General features: G+C 40.5%; 1 long non-coding RNA gene across 1 annotated transcript in view; it reads right to left on the reverse strand.

The window, feature by feature from the left end:
- Nucleotides 1–25,406, reverse strand: part of LOC137188334 (uncharacterized) — a 190,655-nt gene that overhangs the window by 47,738 nt on the left and 117,511 nt on the right. The window contains exon 2 of the long non-coding RNA XR_010929363.1: nucleotides 5,180–5,366. This is a non-coding gene — a long non-coding RNA (uncharacterized lncRNA). The remainder of the gene's footprint in view (nucleotides 1–5,179; nucleotides 5,367–25,406) is intronic.

The following is a 25,406-nucleotide window of genomic DNA, read 5'->3' on the forward strand; positions in this document are numbered from 1 at the left end:
AAACCAGCCCGTTCCAAACAGGCACGTTTTGAATAGGCACTGCACTAGTTGTAAAAAAAAAAAAAAAAGATCTAAATAGATGCAGCAGAGCCAGAGATATTGTCTTTTTATTCCACTCATTCTTTCTTGTAAAAACGTGGTGCATTACCCACAATGCCCTCGATCGTCCACGGTTGAGTCAATATTCCAGTGTGTGTGATGCTAGTTGCTAATGTAGCCTGGAACTGCTAGCCACCAGCAGAGATGAGGAGTAGGCTACAGAGGTCTGGTAACCTCACTTCTTTCTAATTCTACGCCCCTACATTTTTTTCATCTCCAAATTTGTAGTCTTCACATATGTAGCAGTACTCCACAACATCTGTAAACACACTTTCATGTGTAAAATCGGTGCAGTCCCCCTTAGAGCATTTTCATATTGCTGTATCTACTATTGGAAAAGGCTTCTCACTTACATTGGAACAGCAGCTTTTATGGAAACATTTAATCTTTCATAAAGTCCATGAAAGAAAAACTGATGAATCTCCAATATATCTTACTTTTCTTCAAGGTTTATTCTATTTAGAAGTCTATTTAGAATCTATTCATGATTGTTTTCTTTTTATTTCTGTTTGTCATTCTATGTTTAGGTTTTTTTTGTTTTTTTGTTTTTCATTTGTTCATGTTTTAACAACAAGTTTCGATATATATTTTTTGTATTTAAAATAATAAAAAAACTAAATTTTCTTATCTATGTTTGGCTTATTTTGCCTTTCTCATGTCATAGATGTTGGGTAATTTTAAATTGTATATTATTATTATTATCATTTTTATATTTATATTTTTGGAGGATGTAATCACTTTGTGGAATCTAATTGGGATCCGAATAAAGAATAACCTTTTCCTACTTATCGCAACGCTCTGGTTGGTTCAACACCTGTCTGTTTTAATGCTCTCTCTGAACTTTGTTGGTTCTATTCACCATTGTTATAATCTACTGTATCAACTGTAATGTGTGTTAGTATTTATTTATTTTTGTCATTTTCTCTAAATTGTATTGAGTCACTTTGTGTGATGATACTATTTGAATAAATCTCAACTTGACTCTGTAACACACAGTACTGTGAACTTTGATACTTCTCACTTAGCAATGGTCAGAAAGTTCCAAATGTGTGATCAAGTAAGATGCATTATGTATGCATTTGTATAGAAAAAAAACAAAAACAAAAAAACAATCCATCACAGTGAACATCATGTCTTATTCTTGTCTCTGTTCTTGTTGCCTAATATTGCAGTTAAGGCTTTAAACAAATCTGATTTTACTGAAGTCTGAAAACCAAAGTATACACTCTGCTTCAGTATTCAGATTTAAATCAAGTCTACTGTACACAGCAGAGAGGTAAAAAAAGACTTGACTGATGTGAAAATGTGCATACAAATACTGTATGAACAAAGTAAACCATCCATCTCTCTCTGTCTGCACCTCTTGTACACACCTCACTCCCCTCATCTCTCTTTTATCCATTCTTGGCCACTTCCTCCACTGCTCGAGAGTTGGGGATGACCTGCCAAGAATCACCTTTAAAAAATGTAAATCCTTTGCTGCTATCATCCCCTAACACACTCCTCCTCTCAAAAACACTCTTCAGCATCCTGAAGCCTACAGCAGCCCGACTGTACAAGAGGTGTTATCGCAGCTTGACGACACAACACAGAGCCATTAATCTCATTACTGCACGCCGTACCATGGAGAATTGAGAGGGAAAGAATGAGTTATAACAGCAAACATGTTCAATATCAAGAAAGAAGAAAAACACTTGGATGCTAAGAGGGTATTGGTGAGACTTCCTCCTTTTAAACCGTCTCTCTCTGCGATTCACAGCATGTCACCTGTCAGAAGAGACTAAGATGGATGTAGTGCTCCTGATGTAACAGACACCACGCCAGTAAATGGGATTATGACTAGACTCTCTTGTCACTGAGAACAAACACTGCAACAAGTTTCCTCCCATGGGCTTCTAACCTGATGCACCAGATGGTTTGTTGCACAGAACCATCTGAGAAGTCGTCCTTGGAAACTGTTTGGAAAAGGGCAAGCACTTTCAAAAAATACTTGGCAGATGATTGGATGAACCATCTGTCTGTCACCGTCTTACCTTGAGAGGCAGCTGGATTCACGAGATCACAAGATCTCATAGGAGGAATCCTCATAGGATGCTCCAAACCACCAGTGAAGCCTGATGTGAAGCCTGAAAAGATGGATTCTCACATCATCCATGATGTCATGATCTCGCGAATCCAGCTGCCTTGCAAGGTAAATGGGCTTCTGCCTATCACTACACCAGGTCAGGTGGATTTACAATGCAAAAAATGCATATACATATATCTTTGTTAAATTGGATCATTTTATATTTGGATTTAAAATCTAGTTGGACTTTGAGTATGAAGGGATTATCAAGACTTTTTGACTTAAATTTTAACAGTCATGCCAAAAAGGACGACATTCAAGATCCATGTCAAGGCTTTACATTGCAAACAAGCTCCATCTTAACATGTCATTTTATTTGTTGTTGAGTTGTAAAAGATTTTTTTTCGTAACACTACAAAGTTTAAAATCATTTTCAGAATTCACTGTTTGTTGGTGGGAACCAGTGAGGGACTATGTGCTTCCTGCAGCACAAGTTGAGAGGAATTTATGGCTTTGCATTAAGTTGCATAGCTACAGTGGAGCCTACATAACATAGCCACTGTAGGCTGTATATTGCATCTCCTCAAAAACTAGAACTACACATCAGGGGTTTACGGCAGTGACAGAGATACCACGTGAGGACTGTAAGAGCTGTGATTGGCCAGACTGGGCTGCTTGTGTCTGATGCTGGTAAAGTGAAGACAGCATGATAGGAGTAGAAATAGTGTTATGTAGTCACAGAATTTTTATGGTAGTTTCAAAAATATCAAGTTATGACAAATCTTTTGGCAGATTTATTTCTGCATGATATTCGAAAACGTCTTGATTAAAGAATGTATCACTTTGTGCTACTCGGGGATTCTTAGCTTTGAGGTGGATCTGTAACAGATATATTCCTTTAATTATTCATTTGTATTATTCATGGATTTACAAATAAACAAACAAACATAAGCTGCTGATCTGGACAAAGCAAGCAACATTTATATAAATTTACAAATAGTAAGGCATCATCAGATAGATAATCATTAATACATGTCCAATAAATGTTTAATCTAAATAAAACATTGTTTTCACTTGCTTGCATAGTTTTTTCCTATGTAGTAAGTCAGGCTTGATTTTCCGAACTCACTTTGACCATTGAACAGTTTCATAAAGCATACATCATCCCATGACAAATTCAGGAGCTTCCCAGCAGGAGCGCCTTGATCCCAGGAAAAAGTCAAACCCTGAGGACTGATATCCAATCAGTGGCCTATCTTTCCAACCTGTTGCTGTAGGATATGTAATCACATCAAAGGGCAGCCTTTGTTCACAGACGGGATTGTTAAATTATACAACAAAGTGCACACCAGTCTCCTGCCTTTGTCTTGATACTGTGACCCATTGATGTATGCAATTATGCTTTGATTTGTATGGGGAGTGGGCTGTCTTTTACATTTGAACAGATCCAGTGCTACTTTTATCAGATGTTATAGTATTTGTTTTAAAACTCTGTCTAAGAAACTGCTAGCTTCATGGGGCTATTAGGAATCTGCACTCTGAACCTAATACCACCTTTGTTTTATATTTAAAGTGAAGACTGTATCATCTCTAAATGAAGGCCTCAATATGTTGCTGATCAACATTAAAAACAATTTTAAAACAGTTTTACAGTTTTTTTTTACTTTAACCATGATAAACTTAAATCAATTGATGCAACAAAATTAACATACTTGTTAAACAAATAGAAAATAAAACAAAATTGCAAGCATTCCATAAGACAAATAAAACCTCATAGGTAGCGCTATTGAGAACCAAGTGGAATATGTTTAAACATATATGAGCCAAACTGATGGCTCATATGTGTGAGAAACTTGTTCTACGTTAGTTGCATAGTGATTGATCTTGTAAAAGTGAACTATCAAGCATTAAGACGATTGCCCTCCACCCTCACACACACACACACACACACACACACACACACACACACACACACACACACACACACACACAGACTGGATATGGAGCCTAATAGTTACAAGAAAATCAAAATAATCCTCACACTTTTTTATAAGTAAACATATGGCAGGCATGGCAGTCACATGCTGTTCAATAGTGCCAGTCATCTGATCATCACATCTACATGACAGCAGAGACCTCACATACAGAAGCGATATATCTCTGTGCCACACAGATGTCAGTATCACTGATGCCGGGAAGCTAAATATGGCTTGATTTATGAGACCCTACAGTCCCAACTATAATATATGGTAAAGACATCCTGTATGCATGATGAGGCATCTATAAAGGAGCTGCTGCAGCTGATTTATGGCAGCTGAATACGAGTGCAGAATCACCAACATCCAGTTTTTGTCAAGAGTTAATTTTTCAGCCTAGTTCACCACTGGAATAAAAAGATTGCCAGGAAGGGCTTATATTAATCAAGAGTGTGGATGTGAGGAATATACAGGAGATGTGAGGACCATGGCAAAGTCTCTTTCACCTACACTAATCAGGAATTTCATGTAAGAATGGATAAACACTTAACATGTCAACCGTGAATGATGCAGTGGGCCGATGAATAAAAGATAGTGTCTCATGTCTCTGATCCCACTGATTCTGTGCAGGGAAGGAACCAAGGAGATGTATCTAACCAATGTATGTACTGTACATGTTCCATTATGAGATACTAAGAAAATATGAGCTTGTCTTAAGTATGGTGACAAAGCATTTTTAAGCCAATCCAAATGGTTTTGAAAAGATTTTATCAACTGATGTAGTTGGAAAATCACTCAACATCTCTAAATGTTGATTATTTTACCAGACGGTGCTGATTTGTGATGTCCAATCATCACCAAGTAAGCAATACACAATATATTAAGCTACTATCCATCAAACCATAACCCAAGGTGAGAACTATAGAAGCCAAGTTCAGAGTTAAATTGAATAATATGCAACAATAAAAAAAGAGTACCATAGCAAAGGTAAGGTTTTCTCTACAATTGAGGACATAAGACAGGCACAATCACCACTTACCTGCTTGTAGCTTTCAGAGTGACTCATGGTAATCAAGTGCGAAACTTCCTTCACTGTTGTTTCATTGGGGTAGGTCCATGGCACTTCAGGTAGGCTGAACAGTATATTCCAGTGATCTGGAGACACACCGGTTTGTGCCCAAGCTCAAGAGATCACTATTTGCCGTACATGTTGCAAGGTAAACCACCTACAATGAAAAGTTACTCATTAGTACATTAAGTCCATTATCAGCTTGTGCCACAGAGCTGCACCCTACTGTAGTTACACTGCCATATAGTTGTACAATTTAACTCAAACTTGCACTTGTTAAAACAGATAGCTAGTAAACAGGCTGCATACACACTGCAGGATCTGCTGAGGCTGGATTAATCTTGATGTGGTACAAAAGCATCTAGCCCCATTTAAATTTAGTATTACTATTTGATTAACATGTAATCTAATGACATCCAATCCACGGGCCATTGCATTTATACCCAGTATTAATAAGAGATCTTGTTATCTTGATTCTACTTGCATTGTGATTGGATCTCAAAATGAAAATTAGCTAGGTGGGGCTGGCTGACTTGTCAATAAACATGGCACGTCCTAGGTCAAGGGAAGTAATGCCCTGGATGAGCATCATTCATTTTTTGCAAGGGAAAACATAGCTATGCACCACTACTACTTGTAGCTTTTTCCAGGCTTGCTTAAGCATGCAGAGTTAGGTGACCTTTCAGCTTTGCTGCGTGGATTTTCTTTAGATGTAGTCACATCGTATGGACTGCATCTACCAAGTTAAAGGTAACACAAAGCTAACCATGGGATAAGGCTCAATTGTAGGTTTGTTTTATGAAACCTGTCAAAAGGCTAAGCTACTAACACTTCCTCCTCAACTACTCTAACTAGCTTCCATGGCTGTTTGTGCCTTTCAATTACTATAGCCCTTGATTGGCTAGACACACCTGAACCAGCTAATCAGGTGTGGGCAAAGCACAGAACAATGGAAAAAGTGGGGGCTCTCGTAGTAGCCTCTTTCTTTGAAATGCTTAATGAAAATTAGGGATTCCTCAATCACATTTTTTGGTTCTCAATCACAATTTAAGTCCTTTTATACTGAATACTTGCACTTATGAAGTCTGATCCAAAAATTATTTTTGTTCATTTTCCCTACATAATAGAGCTGGATAGCACATACACAGGTTACATTAAGCCTTATTACAATTGCAGTTTAATTTTAATGTTCAAATTTAAATGTTTGACAGCAGACTGTCTCTGCTTTAAGAAAATATAGCTTTGCAACACAGGTTTCCTTTGATAGTTTCCCATCATAATTTCTACAGTAATGTCCTATAGTGTGTGGTATGTGAAATGTCAATCTGCTGTGGCAGGAAGCTTTGGGTCAAAGCCACTCCAACACTGTGAAGTGAAGGTGTCATTTTCAACCAAGAGCAGTACTTAAGTGTTATGGTTAACAGGTAAAATGACTATAATTCCTAAAGTCAACATCAAACATGTCTACTTATGAAGATAGAAAGACAACAGCCAATGAAAGACTGGCTTACAGTGAGATGAGTTTGTTGTTTTGATGTTGTCAGTTGGAGAAATGGATCAGTATGATCTAAACTGTTAGTTGATTAATGCCCCGGCTATGCCTAAATATTAGGGATGTGCAGAGAATTTTAGAAAATTAAAGTGTTACAAAAAGTGTTCATGAATAAACTACCTTACGAAAGAGGTACACACCAGGTCTCGAACTGTCTCCCAGATCATAGATGACCGTGTGATTACTGAGCTAAAACTTAACTCATCGCCTCATTGCAGATGGACCTCTATCTATTTATAAACCCATAACACAGACAGCACAGCGTGTAACATGTAGGGAAGAACTTCAAAGGAGATTATTGCTTTGCACTTTTCATTTATTGCCTATTTTCTACAACCTCACTTTGTGGAAAGGGGAACAACAGGTTATGGAGAGTCCCTTGGGAGCACTCTGCGTATGTCAGTAGCTCAGCTTTATCTCTGGGGAACAACCCCAACTACAGGAGTGATGTCCAAATTAGGAAATGTGCATCATGTAGCAGGTGGATGTGACTCCCCTCGTTGAGACCTGCTGATAGACGTAACAACAGAGCAGAGGAGAGAGACAGAGATAGCGATGTAACCAATCTGGGCGCTGGTATTTGACGTGTTTTTTTTTTTCTTCCCGAAAACAAATCATTTTTAAAATATTTGTATGAAACAAATATTCGTAAAAAAGCCCACTATTTGTGCTTTGCCAAATAATGTATTTGTATTCGGGCACACCCCTACTAACTATGTGCAGATTTGCAATTGAAATGCAAGAAGTCAGTTAAAACTATGCTATGCGAGTCAAGATTTTTTGGAATTGTCCACTCACTTACACATCTGGTCCAATTTGTAAATTGTCAGGCACCCACAGTGAAACTTCATTGGTGGTAGCCGTAATTGCCTGACTCATGTTTGAACACTGGGGGGTAATTTCATCAGCCGAGTGGGATACAGAGAGGCTAAGAATTGCTGGGGAGTTAGTTTTATCCAAATAGATGTATGTACAATATCTGTGCAGTCAGACTCCCTGCTTCAGCTGCAGGGAACCGTTAATTTATCCTTTGACCCAACAGTCTGCGGCCTCATTGCTTAACAACACGTCAGCACATTTGTTATTCCTTCTGCATACTTCTCTCTTGTTCACAGATTTTTTGCTATTGTTCTGAAGACACATCTTGCCCATTCTGCACCATTCTATCTGCTTTCCTATCCTCCATTTTACTCAGCCTATCTACTTCTATTTATCTTTCCCTCACTGTAACTTCCTCTCTGGTAGTGGAGGTGAGTTTTGGCAGGGCTCCAGAGTAATATCGATGAGGACAAGTAAACTATGGGCCCTCAGCCCGACAGAGCAACTAGAGCAAGTGTCATCACAAGCCAGGGGGCAAAGAGTTTAGTGTGCAGCACACTAATGGTTTTATAAGATAGTCAAAACTAAAGTACAGTGAACAATTAGTGTAAATGTGTATTTGCTACATTTACTGTTGTTGATGCATCATGTAAACTTGCTTGACTGTTGGTCCATACCCCTCACAAACTTATGAAGAATCTGTTTGCTTTTGTTTATGATTATGTTTATGTGGGCTTATTGTACTGCTGTCTTGCCTGATACAATTGGCAGTTTGATATCATGTATAACACACATTTGAAACACACATTTCAGATGCTTAGCATAACATTTAAAGACCGCTGATAAACTATGTTTTTCTTCTGATGTATTTTTGGAGCTGATGTCTATGTATAAAGCTTCATTCATTTCCCACAGCTTATCCTGATCAGGCACTCTAGGGAAGACGTTCCCAGGCCAGATGGTATATATATAATCCCCTCAACATGTTCAGGTCTGCCCCTGCATGGGTCTCCTCCCAGTAGAACATTTCTGGAAAACCTTCAAAAGGAGACCTCAAAGAGGCATCCTGATCAGCCAAATCACCTCAACTGGCTTCTTTTGGTACAAAGCAGCAACTGTTCTATTTAGAGTTCCTTGTGGATGTCTGAGCTCCTCACTGTGTAGCTGCAGGTGAGCCCTGCTACCATGTGGGGGGAGATCATAAAGCTCCATTAATCAATCTTTTTCATAGTAGCATTGCATCAAATGAAAAAGTTTAATGTGAAATGGGTTGATTGTTAGGACAAATCTACAAGTTATCACCCAATTCTGCAGAGAGTATATGTGTATGTTGTAAATCCAAAACAATAAGCTAGAGTAGGCTGAATAACTATAGTTGACTCAGCCCTGTTAAACCCACTGTATGCTACTTGGCCAGCACCAAACAGCAGACAGACAATGTTAGTGACTAGCTGGTAATGAAATTTGAAGTTTTTCCGCAGAAAATGGTTGAGACCAAATTGGAGCTAAAGAGAGAATACTGTACTTAAATTTGTCAAACAACCAGAAACACGGCTGTAAATCAAGGGTGATGTTGTTGTTGGTGTCTAATGACATCTATTGGTGTCTCATGTATAAGTAGGCTGTGTTTGCCAACATGTTTTCTCTAGCAACTTTATATGGCAAGAATAGGCTATACATCAGCTGTCTTTCTGTCAAATTGGTTTAGAGTTGCCCCCTAGTAGCCAGAAAATCCATTAAAGGTGCCTTGTGCCCTTGTATTTTCTTGCAAACAAACAAATGTTATGTTTACATTGAGTGTTCCTTCAAAATACATTGTGTGAACAAGTGTTGAGTGCATTTTCGTCATCATATAACATTTGAAAAATTGATTTTGAAGTTTTTTAAATCTTGCATTGTTTACATCCATGTTTAATAGCTTACAGTCTATTTCTTCCCTGCTTTTGTTGGGACATTGCCATTTTTACTGGTACATTAAAGCCACCTATAGATCTGTGAAGTATTGTGAAACCACAGGAAAGATTGTGTGGCTTCACCCATGTGCACTCCAAAGGGTACCTTTAATACAACTCTACTAACGGTAGATCTATGCACATTTAAATGTATATATTTAAGACTGTATATAAGTGTGTAAAAATTTAGTTACAAATTTAAATTATGTTCTAATCTTCTCTCAAGTGAATCTCCATTAACATTCCACTGTAACCATGATTATTGTTCTCTGGCAAAAAATAAATCAAATAATGTTAAGACAATTAGTGTATCTATTTAATGAATGTACACCATGGCCTTATAATACACAACACAATAATCAAATGTTGCAAAGGTGCTACTACAATCAGCAGGTTAAATCCTGTTCTGAACTATAAATTAGTTTGCATGTCTACAGCATCTTTGGCGAGACTGCAGGAACACTTTGACAGACAAGCATAAATCTGGCTTTACTCATGCCACAGGGAGAGAAAAGACGGGGAGGGAGACTTTCACATTCCAAAAGTTGTATTTTTATTCTGAATGTTTTCACAGGCAAGAACAGCAGGGACAAAACAGGTCATCTAGAGCCAAGGGCTTAGCCAGCAAAGGGTAGAACACCTAAACCTTGGCAGAGAGGTTTCTGCCTGGGGAGCAATCACTTCTACAACTCACAGGCAGCCAGCACATACAAGCCAATGTCTGATGTAATGTGATTTTACAGGGTGTTGATGAAAAAGGTTTGCTTATGATGCCAACCTTTCTCATCACCAAGAAATAATTCATTAATAAGCTTCTAATAATCAAAATACAATTACACAAAAGTAGATCTGAAGCTCCAGCTGTTGTCCGCCTTCATCAGAAAGAAGAGCTCCAACAGAGCTGAGCTTCCAGCCTTCACTAAATGAGACATCCTACCTGTGTCAGTTGGACACTAAGTGGAGTGGCTTAACCAAAAGCTCTACATTTCTCACAAAGAAGGTAGTCCAAAAAAGCTGGCTAGTTTCTGTGTTCACTTTTGTTCAGACTCAGAAACAAACTTTTGTAGCGATTCATGTAAAAATCATGTTTATTTGGAAAGCTTTAAGAGTCTCAGCAGCTTGCCCAATGATTGTCTTTTATTGTCTTTTTGCGTGAAAATGTCTTTTTCTGAATTGCTGGAATCTGTAAAATTGGCCTGAGAAATGAAGTTAGCATGACAAACAGAGCCACAATGGCCACATTTATGGAAAATACATCAGGTTGAAATAAACTTGAATTTTCCTTTAAGCAGTACAGGTGGTGACTGATTTATACATGTTTTCCCCTCGGGGCTTACTGTAGCTGTATGTGCTCGCTGCTGAGACTGTTTAGCACTGCAATCCTTAACACTCAGAACTTATTGTGAATGTTAATGTTAATAATTAGTTTGCATATATATATACATACATACATACATATACATTCATTCAATTGCCTAAAATCGTCTCCAGCCAATCTGTTTATTCTGCTATAGTCATGATAAAATGAATTTGTTCAATCACGGGATAATGGTAAACCGCCGACAGACATCTCTTCTGCTTCAAGTGCCTCTGAAAGGGCTACGCAGAGAGCGGAATTATGCAGCCACTGCCCTGGGTGCAATACCAAGGACTTTCTACGACTCAACACCAGCAAGGGTGGGACTATTTTTGGCTGTGTGACGTCTTGCTCCACTACGACAATAGCGACCCGGAGCTCGAGGTAGATCTCCGCATTGATGACGAATCCCCTACTTCATCCAGTGCCCCACCACTGCTGCCACCGGACACCTCATCTGAGACTGTCCCAGCGGCTTTGCCAATGGACTATGACATCAACCTCTCGTCTGTGTCTGCAACATCACTGACCTTCGGAAATCCACCTCCAACTTCAGTTCACCATGATTTCCCAAATGTTATGGCCATGGCAACAGAGCATGTAGGGTTCTCACTGCTCCCACCTCCCATGGCTTTTATGGCCCAGCTCATCTGGCTCAACCTGCCTTTGTTTCACCTCCTCTCCTAGACATTTGGCAGTGTGTCGTGAAGTGTCCTGGAAGGAGCCACTGAAACAAAGTCACCACTTGCAGGACTGATTTCCTTCCTGATAGTGCAGGGCCACATGGAGACAAGCTGTCCTGGTGTGCCCCCCCTGGAAGTGGCACTCACAGCCCTCCTGATTCCTCATTCAGCTGGCTGGGCAGCAAGCAGGAAGCCGCAGCCCCCGCTAGTGCAGGATAGGGACATGTTGGAATATTTTGAGCCGCATCAGGCAGATGAATAATCTGATTCTGGGTGTTGCTACTGCCACCGGGCGTGTGATGTTGCTTGCCACAGTGGCCTCATGTCACGTGTGGCTGGGATTCACCACCCTACAGAGGGGCTCTTTTTCTTCTGTGACTCAGCGCTTCAAGAGGCTGGAAGAGGAGAAGGCACAGCTGACCCTCCATCAGCTGTTTGCACCTTTTTCTAGCCAGAGGCGAGACCAGGCAAGGAGGAGAGCACGCAGGCAGGGCAGAGCGGCAGAGAGTTCCCCCCCACCACTGTTCATGTTCATGTTCACTGTGTGTTGAAAATGTGTTAACAAAATTTTATAAAAACAAATTATATTTTCGACCAAAGAGCAAAATCCTCCACTCTCCCCTCTTCCACTTCTCCAACCCTCCATGACGCTGTGATGACAGCGGCCCAGCCTGCTTCATCCAGCTGTTCACAGAGGCTGTGTAATGCAGAAAGCACTCACTCAGCTGGTGCCCCCTGCCTTGCATCCCTCAGTTAGGGAAGCAGACAGCGGACAGCCTCTTTCAGTTGAAGGCTGTCCTTGCTGAAAAAAGCTCAGCACTGAGCCAATTCACTTTGTTAGGTGCAATGTTGTGAGAAAGAAACAGATCCCACTCGACAGCGACACACAGAAGCAGATCTGTCTCTCGCTGTGCTCTCTGGTGCTGTTACCAGCCAGCACATCTCATCTCCCTGGCTAACAGTGATGCGGCAACAGCCGTTATATCCTCACTGATGAATAATGCTTTGTGCCCATACATTGACTGGTTAGAGGATTCTTCATGTCTGCTTACTGTCAGCATTGTCTACTGCTGTTTTCGCAGCTACCCTTCATGGGACCGGCATACACAGTACATATCTTGGGCATTACTTCCTCCTTAGAGAGTAATGTCCCAGGCCTGTACAAAAAGAGCAGAGGAGACTTCACATCTGCTCTGCTCCACTCCAGTTCTTTCCGTGGGAAATACAGAGGGGAATGGACACACTGACACGTCAAACGTTGTACTGAGGCAGTCAACAGTGATGCGTTCACGGAACACTCCATCCCTTTTGATATCAGCCCCCTGTGGGCCAATCTTACGTTTATGGAAGGTTTGGCAGCGGAGAGGGCCGAATCAATGTATCACGATTTTCTGGCTGCTGCCCCCCTGCTGACCGCCCGCCCTCTGACACAGTTTTACAAGGAGTGGCATCACAGTTATCGCAAGTTGGATGTGGACAAAACACTGAGACTGGGTTATTCACTCCAGTTCTGCTGTGTTCCTCCTCCATTCTTTGGCATCAAGGAAATAAATCTATCCTCCCAAGAGGAGAAAGATTCTCTGTCCGAGGAGATCCAGGACCTGTTACTAAAACAGGCATCTAAATCGTTTCCACTCATGACGCACAGAGGGGGTTTTACTCCGCGTACTTCCTGGTTCCCTAGAAGTCGGGAGGTTTCAGGACCATTTTAGATCTTCTGTATCCTGAACCAGTGTATTGCCCGAAAGACGCTCCACATGCTAACCATCAGGAGATTGCTGGACCTGGTTCATGCAGGTGATTGGTTCACCACCAACGACCTGAAAGCATCAAATATTCATGTCAAGGTGGCGTTGAAACACAGGAAGTTCCTGTGTTTTGCCTTTCATTGGATAACCTACGAGTACAACAGGCTACTGTTTGGCTACTCCATGGCTCCCCACACATTCAGCGAGTGGATGTGGCACTGCAGGGCCACATCCATGACTGAGGCTCCTGCACATGCACTGCTTGAACTTCCTGATTCTGGTTCAAGTGAGAAATGTGTTGGTAAGAACAGACAATGGCACCACAGTTGCCTACATCAACAGGCAGGGCAGAGTCCAATCTGCAGCTCTGTTGAAGACGGTGGACAACCCGTTATTGTAGACTTCAGAACACCTCTCTCTGAGAGCCCTTCACATTCTGGGTCTGGAAAACAGGGGTGCCGACCTCATGTTGAGAAGTGGCCCTCTGACAGACAAGTGGGTGCTGCACCCCGAGGTGGTGCACTAGATTTGGTACTGGTTTGGGAGAGTGGAATTGAACCTGTTCGCCAGTCGAAACAACACCCACTGCCTGCTCTGGTTCTCCCTGATGCTGCAAGATCCACCCAACACGTCAGCACATCCACCATGGCCAAAGAGGCTGCTTTCTGCCTTCTCTCCTCTTCATCTCATTCCTCCTCTGCTGGAGAGAGTGAGACAAGAGTGGTTGTCCGTCCTCCTGATAGACAGGTCTGTTGCCAAAGCCCTCATGACAGGAGGAAATTGCTGCTGAATACACTTTAATAGTGGCATGAGATAGCCCCTTTTCCACCAGATTCTGTAAAAAGGAGAGAACCTCTCCCACTGCACATGACAGGGGGTCTAATCTCCTTTCCCCGCACCAGCATTAGAATCCCAACCACTTTGCTTTGTAGCCAGCAGTGGTGGATCCTACTCTAGCCGCCAGGAAAGTCAAAGGGAGCCAAGCCTGGAGAGGTTGGCCCAACATGGGCAGCACACCTATCAAGCCCCCCTCCTGGGACAGAGCCCCCCAAACTTGGGTTAGGAGATAACGCCCGGTGATGCGTGTTTCCACCCGCCAGTGGGAACTACTGTTGGTGCTTGACGCCCTAGTGAGTGATTCCTATGAGCCCCTGGAGCACTCCTATCTGAAGGTATTGTCATTCAAAACAGCTTTGCTGCTTGTGCTGACCTAAGCTAAGAGATTGAGTGAGCTGTGTGCCCTGTCAGTTCACCCCAGCTGCTTGGTGCTTCATGGTCCCACAGCAGTGCTACTCTCAGACCGAACCCTTCCTTTGTTCCCAAGAACATAAGGACCTCGTTTAGGTCGAGAACTATTCAGCTAGAGGTATTTTGTCCTCCACCCCATGGGGAGGAGGACAGGGAGGCAAAATTGCATCTATTGTGCCCAGTACATGCTTTGGCACGTTTTGTTGAATGAATGCACAGCTCCCTTGCGGTGCGCTGAACAGTTGTTTGTGTGCTATGGAGAGGGAGTGGCCAGCATAGCCCTCTCCGAGAAGCACCTAGCTAGTTGGCTTTGTGAGTGCATCTCCCAAGCCCATAGGCAGTTGGGTAAGGAGTCTTGAGGACATATGCATGGCAGCATCTTGGTCCATACCTTGTCAATTCATAAGGTTCTATCTTTTGGACATGAAGGGGTCCTTTTCAAGGTCTGTGCTCACAGGAGCAACTCAGGACTTGTGAAAAGGGTGGTGTGAGTGTCAGCTGTGGCACACCTGACCCCCCCAGGCAATATACCTCTTCATTCTCTTGTGATCCAAAATAACTCAGGGAATGAGGTGTGCAGGGTGTCTGTTGTATGATTTGTGACCCCTGCAAGGTTAGGCCATGGTTTAACCCCACTTTCATGTTCAGGTTAACTGGGCTGGGTTGGGCCTTACTGCTCCACTAAAGCAGCTTGAATTATAAAGAAGTAGGTGGGCCATGGCAACTAACCTATAGCTAGTCAAGCTCAGTGAGGCAGTCTAATAACATGTCACAGCAGGGCAAACATTCATCAGGCTCCACCCTCTACTAGACACTAGGGGTGTGCCCAAATACAAATATGTTATTTGGCAAAGCACAAATAGTGGGTTTTTTATGAATATTTATTTTGTACAAATATTTTAAAAATTATTTGTTTTCGGGAATAAAAAAAAAAAAAAAAACAGGTACCAGATACCACTGTGCAGGTCGGTTACATCACTGTCTCAGTCTCTCTCCTCTGCTCTGCGGTTACATCTATCGGCAGGTCCCAACGAGGGGAGTCACTTCCACCTGCTACATGACACACTTTTCCTAATTTGGACATCACTCCTGGAGTTGGGGGTGTTCCCCAGAGATTAAGCTGGGCTACCAACACATGCAAAGTGCTCCCAGGGGACTCTCCATAACCCCATAACCTGTTGTTCCCCTTCTCCTTTCCACAAGGTTAGGTTGTTAAAAATAAGCAATAGATGAAAAGTGCAAAGCAATAATCGCCTTTGAAATTCTTCCCTACATGTTACACGGTATGCTGTCTCTGTGATATGGGTGTTTACATAGGTAGAGGTCTGTGTGCAATGAGGCAATGAGTAAAGTTTTAGCTCAGTGGTTAGCGCAGTCGTCTATGATCTGGGAGACTGTAGTTCGAGACCTGGTGTGGGGACCTCCTTCACAAAGTAGTTTATTCATAAACACTTACTGTAACACTTTAATTTTCTAAAATTAAAAGCGTAATAAAAACAAAAACAGGATTTTCATGTCTCTTTCCACTTTTATTTGAATGCAAATACAAATATAAATAATTTTGCTGCCTCAGCAAATATAGATACAAATACAAATACTGGGCTCTCTGCACATCCCTAATATCTAAACAGTAAACTATACAGCTGGATACACTCTGTATCATACAGCATATACTGTGAACAATATGATTTCATTACACTGCTTGAAGTGCAACATTCGTCAATGGTGCATGGACACCATGGGTACAGTAGGCCTTAGTGAAATAGAACGAAGGTTAAGATATTGTAACCTTAGTTCTATAAGCACAGACAGAGCCCTCTACTTAGGGACTCGGCCACTCCTACGCCGTCCACTGATGTGGGGGCGGGATGAAAGCAGCAGCGAGACACTTCCTTTTATACTGTGTGAGGCGCACATAATCGGTAAGTGCTTCCTGATTGGCAAGCTACGTATATGCAGATTTCAGTGGACGATTGGGTGTATGTGATGTGGAGGAGAGTATTACCCATAGAGTCCAGTAGAGGGCTCTGCCTGTTCTTATAGAACAAGGGTTACAATATCGTAACCTTCATTATTTAATCTTTCAAAAATTAAACATTGTCTCACTTTAATATGTTGATAGGATACGCATAAAATGCCTTTCTTCCACTCAGTTCCATTACCTCCTGTCAGGATGCCATGTTTCCTTGCAGACTTGAAAATCCGAAAAACTTCAATGACGCTGGATATATTTGAGTGTTTGGACTCAGCAACATGAAACTCAAACTTCCTGCTACTAAATAAGTCAGTGTGGAGTGTACAGTTTTCTGATGTCACTTCAGATGATGTCTGGATAGCAAGTTTCTCCAAATAACATGAAATCTCTTATCTCTTAACATGATATCCAGATTGCATTTCAGCCCTACACAACATCTTAACAGAGTACAGCTTAGTAGTGATACATATCAAAAGATATGACCCTGAGTTAACATATTTGTAGAAAAGTTTATAGGCATCAAAATGCAAGATTTGTTCTGTTTTTACTTTATTCTCATACTGTATGTAGCAAAACAATACATCAAGGCGGTCTCTCCTGGGACAACCTACCCTTCCTACTTTATAACCATGATCCAATTTATCACATAAGGATAGGAAAATACACAGTAAAAACTATCATGTATGCCTTTGATGTTGAACTGATGGCTGTGGGTGTATAATATGAGAATCCAGAAGCTCCAGTACATTCAGAACAGTGCTGCCAATTCTGTTTTCATTGCACTGGCTCCCTGTCTCCTTCAGGATTAACTACAAAGTCCTGCTACTCACATACAAATCCATCAACGGACAAGCGCCTCCCTACCTACAGGAAATGATCATACCACAAACCTCCACCCGCACCCTCAGATCTGCCAGCAGCTTGCCCCTCTGGGCCCCCTGACTAAGCTCCACACCATGGGGGATCACGCCTTCTGCTCTGCTGCACCACGCTTGTGGAACAGCCTTCCTAACCATCTGAAGGCAGCACAGACCCTAGTCCCTTTTTAAAAAAAGGCCTAGAAAACCTTTCTATTCCGGAAGGCTTTTTCATCTTGACTCTTGTTATTTTCTTTATATGGGTGTTTTCGTTTTTAATGCTGTAGCACTCTGAGATTCACTGCAATACAGCAGTGCAAATTAAATGCATTATTATTATTATTTATAAGTCATGCCCGAACATAAAAAGAACAGACCTACAGTTCTTTTGATAATGTATTTAACACCTGGGGACCGTCTTTGTGGACAAAGTGGCAGCGCCCAGGGTGATTTCATGGTGGGCTCATTTTAACAAGTTACCAGCACAATACAATAAAGCTCATTTTGTATGTACAGTAAAAGCTCAAACACCCTTTCTGTAGACTAACAAAAGCAGCTCTTTTCTGCTTCATATTTTACCCCCTGTGGACATTAAATATATTCATATCTGTTTTTTTTTTTGTTTGTTTGTTTTTTTTCAGACTCCTTGGACAAAGTGTTGTTCACACTGTCAAATTTGGACAATAGGAACACATTTTGCTGGGTACTTTTAAATCAAGCGGTATTCCCATTGAAAAGTTCCTCCATATAAAGTAAGGGAATAAATGAATGAAAGCAACATGTAACAGGTATTAACAGGCAGTAAAATATTCAGCACTGCCCATCACACCTCCATTACCCTGGTTGCATTTACATTCACTCACCTTTTTATTATATTTCTATCTAGTTCTTTCGTTAGACTCCTTGGGGAGAGAGTTGTTCACACTGTCAAATTTGGACAGTAGGCACACATTATACTGGGTGGTTTTAAATCAAGCAGTATTCCCATTTAAGTGTCCCTCCCTATAAAGTAGGGGGATAAATGAATAAAAGCAACATGTAACAGGTACTAACAGGCAGTAAAATGTTCAGCACTGCCCATCACACCCCCATTATCCTGGTTGCATTTACAGTCACCCGCCTTTTTATGGCTCTCACACCCTGGAAGTGGTAATTCTGGCTTGTAAAGCAAGCAGAGAGAGAGGGGGACATACTGAGTTTAAGAGACACACAATAAAGACTTAGAGACAAAAAGAGAGTGAGTCATACTCTCCTTCTTCGGTCCCATTCTATTTTCTCTCTGTGTAGATTGTGCTGTATTTAATGTGATAATGGAATACATTGAGAATCATTAATTACACTACCTCTGCCATGGAGGTCATGTGATTGCCCATGCATTCGCTTGACTCTGACCAACGTTAAAACTAATGACCAGAGTGGTTTGAAATTTGTTTCACCCATTCACATACCATTTTACTGTACATTCACCTTCGAGCCATTTTTCAAATGAAAGTATGACATGACCTGTTGCTCATAACAACATTAAATTTGTTGTGCATTTTCATTTTCTCTCAAGAGGTTGATGGCACCCTCCTTTCAAGAGAAAAAATACATATGAATGACTAGAACCACTCAGTCTATTTCCAGTGTTGTATGTTATTGAACAATAAATGGAGAATTTCTACATGTGGGCATGCATACAGTGCTGCTTGAAAGTTTGTGAACCCTTTAAAATCTGCTCTATTTCTGCATAAATATGACCTAAAACGTGATCAGATTTCCATTTAAGTCGTAAAACTAGACAAAGAGACATCAGTTACACAAATGAGACAAAAACCTTACACTTGTTCATTTATTTATTGAGAAAAATGATCCAATGTTACATATTTGTGCGTGGCAAAACTATGCAAACCCCTAGGATTTTCAATTAATTTGAAGGGGAAGTTGGAGTTGGATGTTTCAATCAATGGGATGACAATCAAGTGTGAGTCTGGGAGGCCCTGCCTTATTTAAAGAAGAGAAATCTGGGTCTTCACTATCAAAGTCTGAGCTTCACAACACAGGTTTGTGGAAGTGTGTCATGGCTCAAACGAAGGAGATTTCTGCGGACCTTAGAAGAAGAGTTGTTGATGCTCGCCAAGCTGGAAAGGGTTACAAAACCATTTCTAAAGAGTTTGGACTCCACCAGTGGACTGTGAGGCAGATCATGTACAAATTGAAGACATCCAACAGCATTGTTACCCTCTCCAGGAGTGGTTGAACAACAAAAATCGTGTAATAGTCTGGGAGGCCACAAGGCCACAACAACTAAAGGTCTCTCTTGCAGTGGCTACAGTCGATGTTAATGAGTCCACCATCAGGAGAACAATGAACATCAATGGTGTGCATGACAGAGTTGCAAGGAAAAAAGCCACGTCTCTCCAAAAAGGACATTGCTGCCATCTATGGTTGCTCAAGACCACCTGGATAAGCCAGAAGGTGATTGGAAAAATATTCTGTGAAAGGATGAGACCAAAATCAAACTTTTTGGCTTGAATGAGAAGCGTTATGTTTGGTGATGAGCACACACTGCATTCCAGCATAAGAACTTTATCCCATCTGTGAAACATTGTGGTGGTAGTATAACAGTTTGGGCTGCTTTGCTGCCTCTGAACCAGGACGGCTTGCAATCATTGAGGAGCTATGAGTTCTGAGTTCTACCAGCAAATTCTACAGGAAAATGTCAAGGTATCTGTCTGCGAACTGAAGCTCAACAGAAAGTGGGTCATGCAGTAAGACAATGACACTAAATGCACAAGTCGTTCTACCAAAGAGTGCTTACAGTAAAAGAAAGATAATGTTTTGGAATGGCCGAGTCAAAGTCCTGACCTTAATCCTTTAGAAATGCTGTGGAAGGACATAAAGCATGTAGTTCATGCAAAGAAGCCCACCAACATCCCAGAGTTGACACTGTTCTGTAAGGAGGACTGGGCTACAATTCCTCCAAGCCGATGTTCACGGCTGATAAACAGTTACTGGAAACGTTTGGTTGAAGTTATTGCTGCAAAAAGGGGTCACACCAGTATCTGAAAGCAAGGGTTCACATACTTTTGCGTCCCACAAATATGTAAGATTGGATAATTTTCCTCAATAAATAAATGAAAAAGATGAAAAAAATGATTTCTTTTTGTCTCATTTGTTTATTTGGGTTCACTTTATCTAGTTTTAGGACTTGTGTAAATATCTAATCACGTTTTAGGTCATATTTATGCAGAAATAGAGCAATTTCTAAAGGTTTCACAAACTTTCAAGCAGCACTGTATGCACAAACACACACACACTTAAGGACACACAAACATGTTTCTGTCACTTATTGCATTGACTTACATTCATTCCCTGGAGACTACCGTAAGCACAGACACATACATGCCTAATTCCAACCATTATCCTAAGTTTGAACAAAAACCAAGTCTTAACCTTAAAATGTATGTGTATTTACTTATTAGGGTAGTTTGTCACTAACTGTATGAAGATAATTCTGTCTCCACAAAGTGAAATGTCATAACATTTGATAGTGATAGTGTCTCCTGGAGAAGAAAGTCAGAAATTCAAGGTCCTGACTGAGCTTCTTTGTCTTTCCTGCTTTTAAAGGAGACTGTCCTCGCAAGAAAAATGACACAATAGGTCATAATGTCAGTCACCCAAAAATGACATATAGTTACATTTGAGTGACAGATGCCATCTAGCGGCCATAGTAATTATGACTTGGAGCAGTGGTGTAGTTTGGAAGATGTATATACAGTATATGTCAACAATTTTCCTCATTCAGAGGAGGAGGGGTGGATGGAGGCATTAACCCAACAGTGGACTTTGCCACAGGAGACGGCTGTTCATTTCCTGTTTCCAACTGCTTGTCATCCCCTAATCTTAATCCCATGGTTATTACTGTAGCCATGACAACAAGGGTCAACTAGATTTAAGGAAGCAATAACTTTAACCAAACCACGATCCCTAAACCTAATCAATTGTTTTTTGTGCCTAAACCTAACCAGACCTTAACCACAGCGTTGACACATCATAAAACATCATTATTTTTTAACAGTGATTTGTAACAGTTTTGGAAAGCAAAGATGATATTGTCCTGTAGATTACTGCTGATATGGGGCAATGGATTATAAAATGCTCCTACGTGTCATTCTGGAGTCACATGATGAAACAACGTATTTAGTTGGACTGCAGAACTTGTTGCTTTAAAGGAATACTGTGACATTTTGGTAAATATGCTCATTGTTTTCTGACAGAAAATTACATGAGAACATCAATACCATCGATTCACATATCTTCAACCAGCAGGCAGTTAGCTTAGCTTAGCCTAGCCAAGAAATTGTTTGGCAAGTAAGCCCAGTAACACTAAACTGTCATTTCTAAACACAAGTTATAACATGTTAGAGGTGTTGGCAGATTTTGTTGCCTTCAGACAGTTAGGCTAGCTGTTTCTCCATCTTTGTGTTAACCAGCTGCTTCTTGTAGCTTCATATTTAGCGTGCAGACATGAGAGCATTATCAGTCTTTTAATTATGATGAAGGTATCCTGTTTAGGTTTTGTTGTAAACAAAGTTGTATTGTATGTTTCTCAGCTGAATGCATTTGCATTTCCTACTTCACTACTTTCTATGTCACTAAACATTTGCAACTTTTTTTGAGCATCTGGAAACCTGCAGTGTTTGTATTGGCATCAATGCCTTCTGTATCTTTGGAAATGTGCACATCGCTGCCCCCAAACACCCCCCATTTGTCTTCCTTTGCATCATCAAACGATACTCGGACCTGCTCGTTGGAACATTACTTCCTGTCTTCAAGTCAGTCTTTGTTACCAACCTAACTAACATGCGAATGATTTAAGATAAACAAATCACATATAGAAACTTGAATGGTGTATGGTGCTAAGCTTCAACAGCATTGTTGCTGCCTTTCTGTAATTATGGCCAACCCTTGACCATAGTAATTGTTCAAAAATTTCAGACCACCAAAATTTTTTTTTTCTAATCATCTCAGATTGTAGTCGATTAAGTAAGTACATTTCTCATTCACTGGCAGAGAATAAATGAAGACTGGAGATGGGTATGGCAAGCAAGAAACCCTCCAACTCCTTATATCATGCACCTACAGGAGTGGCTACCTCATCGTCTACCACCAACAACTGTGCACACAACATGTGAAGGCATAATGAGGGGACCTGCATGAAGGATGAAAACTCTTGTCACTGTCCACTGGCTCTCGTCCAAATCGGTTGGAAAGTCTGAATTAAATTGGGGGGCAAAGGAAACTTTGAGGAATCAGGAAGTTAAATTTAATTGGCTCAACACTCCAGGTGAAACATTTTGGTCTACCTACACTCTTCACTGTGTGAATCAATCTATTATTTCAATTCCACATTCATATTGAAAGTTCTCCCACGCCAGCGCACACCATGAACCCTCTCATTTCATCCCTGTTAGTACTTGCTGCCACAACTCCCCTTTTCTTTTTCTGAATGCCTCTCTTTTTTCTATATTTCTTTTTTTTGTGCTCTAACTGTGGCCTGTACTATTGTGTAACCATGTATGTTTTTCTTCTGGGAACATTCATTTACAGTGTGTGAATTTGCTTTTTTAGATATTGACTATTATAGTCAGTTTGATCCTGGGCTTACACTCTTTCATGCTGTTGACAGTGAAAAATTATTCAGTTGTGCTATTTGTTGTTTCGTTTTGCCGATATCCTGTTCAGTAAAACAACAGTTCCAAAGAAATGAGGTAGTCTACAGATGATCAGTTTGCAGTAGAGTAACAAAGAGCCAGATGCATAAAACTCTGTAGGTTCACAAATAAAACTCTTTACTTTATTCTACAGCAGTGTGACAAACATCTACCACTATTTACACAGCAGCGCTAATTACATCAGTTCTCCAACACAGCAATGAGATCAGCAGCTCATATTACGGTTATAATAGTCATGGTGACTGGTCAGAATGTCCTAGCAAAAAACAAGATTTGGAACACAACATATAGTCTCCAACATTATAGAACAGTGTACTCCTATATTTGGGAGTTGAAGCAACTATACACACACCTGCCGCATGCCTACTATACACAATAACACATTAACAGCTGTCTTACAGAGTATAATCACATCATCAGGAATTCTGATGCCATTATTCCAGCTTTGTGAAAGGTCAGAGTAGCCATCTTGTATCCACAACTCACTACTTCCTGTACTAAATACAAAGCACTCTGAGAAATATAGGTGTTGCTTTTGTAGCAATCCAGTCAACTATTTTGATGGAAATGTAATTTATATGTTTTAAGCCCCTGAAATACACCAAACAGGGTGTTGATAGCATAGCGGACAATGGAATACTATATCTACATGTGCACAAGTGTTCCACATGTTCAACTGGTGCACTTTTATGCATGTACAGTCTGCAAAGGGTACCCTAGAGAACCACATGGACATAACCAAATTAGGCAGTGCTGGTATTGGTCTCACATTCTTCACCAGTTTATAATTATCACTCAATTTCAGTGTCACTAACAAACACAAGATCAATATCCCCCCTTTTCCTGGGTTGCAAAAAAACTTTCTCTGACCACCTCAAAATTGACCCCAAGCTCATTGAAATTGAAAGAGCACATCACATAGGAAATTACTGACACACTGGACATCCAAGATATATTGTACTGAAACTACTCTGGTTCAAGGATAAGGAAGAAAGCCTAAAATGTGCAAAGAACCTCAAGGGTACTAACTTTTTTTTATTAATGAAGACTTTTCAGAAAGTGACTGAAGAAGAAAGAACTGCTGCCCAACTCAGAGCTGAGAGACTGAAAGGCAACATTGCCTGCTTGAAGTATGACAAGTGAGTTGTTCACCCTCCTTGACCAAACTAGAGATGTTTTGCTGTGCTGTTTTTAGAGTTGCCCTCGAATCAGGAGTTGCTCCACTGAATCCTCTAACACTAGTATCAACATAATTGATGACTTTGAGTCCTGTGTAAGCAATGTTTTAGTTTTTTAACCGTTTTGACCTAAATAATGACAATATTGGCATTTACGATGAATACTTTGACCCTGACAGTAATCTAGATAACTTTAAAAATGCTAAATTATCATGTCAATACTATAATGAGGATCAGTTTAATCGTTTAACCCAAAGCGAATCGCAGGATAATCAAGTATGTGCTTTTCATCTTTTCACTTGAATATCTGAAGTCTTCCTAAAAACTATGATCACCTAACTGTTGTTCATCGAAATTCCCCATTGATCACTATTTAATGGTAAAAGTATTATAATTGGATGTATTTATAGACCACCTGATTCTGACATCAGCACTTTCATGGACGCCCTCTACTGTACCCTGGAAATGATATGTAAGGAAGGGAAAATGTGTATGTTACTTGGTGATTTCAAAATGAACCTCCTATAAGATGAATTGCCATCTACTGATGTTTTTTTTGATGTACTTTCTTCAACTTATTTTTATCCCTTGATTCGTACACCTACTAGAATAAAAGCCTCATCTGCTACACTTATTGACGACATATTAAGTAATTATTTAGATTACAATATTATTGCAGGATAATTGCTGACTGATATTTCTGATCATCTTCCGGTATTTCAATTGATTCAAACCAGGGTCAATAAGCACAGCAAATCTAAAAATACCCCACAAGAGATCACAAATAATCCAGAGGGAATAGTGAGTCTTTCAAGTCATTGATACATTAAATTTCATGGGAAGATGTTTACCATCAGCAAGATGTTGAAAGAGCCTATCACACATTCTCAGCTATTTTCAGTTCTGTTTTCAACAAATGTTTTCCATTGATCAATAAAAACAAATTACTCCACAAATGGGAAACCTTGAGTGACTGAAGAATTAAAAAGATCCTCTATTGTATAGAATAAATTATATAAGAAATTTGTTATGAATCCCACTCCTCTAAATCTAGAAACCTATAAGAAGGACAAAAATAATTTTACTCAGTTATTAAGAAAAGCCAAAAAGA

Source organism: Thunnus thynnus, chromosome 8 (assembly GCF_963924715.1).
Source record: "Thunnus thynnus chromosome 8, fThuThy2.1, whole genome shotgun sequence".
Taxonomy (NCBI): Eukaryota; Metazoa; Chordata; class Actinopteri; order Scombriformes; family Scombridae; genus Thunnus; species Thunnus thynnus.